Below are 2,886 nucleotides of genomic sequence, written 5' to 3'. Positions count from 1 at the left end.
CAAGGGTAGGGTCCAGAAGGACCCAGTTATTCATTAGATAAGCATGGGGTACATTTAGCAACAGGACCCCAAAGACACGGATAATTACAAACAAGACCCTGCAAATTGCAAAAAAGACCTCGAACAAAGGAAGAAGATTGCGATCGAGTCCGATTCTGCTCCCCGCTGGAACCCGACTCGCCGGCGCCGGGGACGGCACCACTTGGGCCAGCGAGACCTCCATGACTCCATGCCATGGACTCCACCGTGAAGCAGTCCTGCCTCCCCTTTGGCTCCATGGCCGGGAGGAATGCAAATGGTCGCCCTTCGACCTGAGGATACGGCGGCTTGTCGGAATCAACCGGGCAGCGACCAGCAAGGGCGCCACAGTTTCTCCAAATCCACCGCCGAGTGAGCTCACGAACTCCATCAGCGACATCCAGCTTCCCTTGTGACCACCTCCAGCGCTCCATCACCGCGATGGAAGCAGCAGCAGGCGGCACGCTGGAGGCCCTCCAGCAGATCAGGGCCGGACAATCTCGCTGGAAGCTCAGATCCAGCGAGAACACCCACCAGAGACTCGAGCCCCGCCGCGCCATCCCACCTCTTCCCTTGCCGCCACCATGACGGCTAGAAGCAAGACGGGAGAACACCAGAGCGGCTCGAACTGAGGCAGCCACGCGCTTATTGGGGGAGCTAGCGTCGGATCCGCCGCCTCCCTTTTGCCTCCACCAAGGAGACGAAGCAGAAGACGAGGTCGACAGCCACCGAACGCTGCGCGCGAGCGACGGCGGCCAACACTCCATCGGCATCACGCCAGACCAGCACAAGGCCGAATACCACCACAACAACAAAAAACCTACCATTAGTATATACAGGAGGATCCCGAGCGCCTCACCCATGCCAACTCCAGCCGGCGGCGCCGACGGAAGCGGAAAGAGTGGGTTAACCGTCGCCTTGAAAAAGAAAAGCTTGACCGGACAGCGGTGCGGCTTGAGCCATGTAGAGCGATTGCGATGGAGCCAGGGTCTTGGTTGGGTGCGGCCGTTCGACCCGGGTGAGAGGTTACTAATAAACTATTAGTAAAGTGCCCGTGCGTTGCCACGGCTCTTGAAATAGTTTACCAGAGTTACATATTGTTTGTATGTGTGGATTTTAACATGTAACACAAACTGAAGTTCATTATTGCAATGTAACAAACTGAGTGATGTTACAACTTAACATTTATTACAAAAATATTAATATCTAGATGATGCGCTTAAGAAATTTTTTTACAATATCAGAAAAGTTCGCTCTAGCTTCATTTCCATGATGATTTAGCAAGTATAATAAAAAATGCTTCCTCAATTCATACTCATCCTACAGAAAAAATAAATGTAGTTAGTATGAAAATTTCACGCCGAAGGTCTTAAAACATGTAACCCACAATACTCATCGCGCAAAACGGCTTGACCAATTCTTTACCGTTCCACCAGAGCATAAAATGAAAAACAAAATAGCCAGACACATTCTTGGAAAACTCTCAATTAATAATATAAATAATATAATGATAACAAAAGTAAATATTCTTGTTATGAATTCATTACCCGTCTATACTCGTTGGAACACCGGCCGGAAATAAACGATGCCATTTAGATATATCGGAATTCCACCCAGGCAGCTTTATTTCGAGTGCTTCTTTGAAATCCCTTAGAAAACTTTTTAATTTCAGTGAATGCCTCAAGTTTTTATCCTCTGACGATTATGATGATTGAATAGGATCCATAATATATAGACGACGTGCCTCTTTGTCGATGACGTATAAGATGTATCGGCCAATAGATGCATAGAGAAGATAAATCTACAAGTGGAGCTATTAGAAACAAAAACAAAGCATGATAATAATGGACAAAATATTTTATTTACCTTATTGCAAGATGAGATGTCGGTCTCCATCCCAGGGCAGCTATCAAATAATGTTGCCAACATCTGGATAGTTTCCTTCTCACAAAACTTCTGACCTCGTGTTGACTCTAGCAGCATGGACTAAGTAAAAAAAGAAATATTGTTTCAACATGGTGATACTAATGGCACCTAGAATGAAGAGTTACGGTAACTTACACAAAATCGTAGATCCATGTTGTGTATAGGAGGGTCTGTGAACAATGCTTCCTCGTCACATGCCAGCATAAGCACGGCGGTGTTGAAGCAATCATTGTCCATGGGCTACTCCATGTTAAGTATGCACTGAAGTTTCTTAAGACTTAAACTCATTGGATCGGGTGTGGAGCTCCGGACCCATACCTTCCTGTAATTTGGATGGTAAGAAGAACAATAATATACATCCGCACATTAAATATTGATACATGATACTTACTCCAAACATCCAGCATCATTGATCGACATGATGTAGTTGCAGAGGCCGGCAAGTATTTCACGTTGGTCCGTGGGAATGATAGTGAATGGGGAAGGACGTTTGTCTTCGACCACGTCAGATGGATTATCCAGGATCTCAAGATCGGAATTAGCTAAAGTTTCTTCGTTGACAGGTTGATGGTACATGGGACATCCTTTTAGCTTATTAAGCTCTGAATCGAGCAAAATAATTGCTTATTTTTGTCGAAAACGTTTCATATCCTCCTAAAAAAATATGAAAACAATTTATAAAATATTTTGATAAAAAATTATGAGATAACGTATAAAACTGAAATACCTGCGTGAACTGGTCTGACAGTCCATGTGATGTCCAGTATTCCATATAATTTAGAATAAATAATCCACATGATACACTATAATATTATAAAATAATGCTTTAGAATATTACACAAATGAATCTAAAAACAAACCATTGTAACAAGTGCTTACCCATCGGTTTGTATTGCCTCCTGAATTTGCTCTATAATCGTCAATTTTGTAACATTGAGCTCA

Source organism: Triticum dicoccoides, chromosome 7B (genome assembly GCF_002162155.2).
Source record: "Triticum dicoccoides isolate Atlit2015 ecotype Zavitan chromosome 7B, WEW_v2.0, whole genome shotgun sequence".
Lineage (NCBI taxonomy): Eukaryota > Viridiplantae > Streptophyta > Magnoliopsida > Poales > Poaceae > Triticum > Triticum dicoccoides.
Note: the sequence above shows the minus strand (reverse complement) of the source record.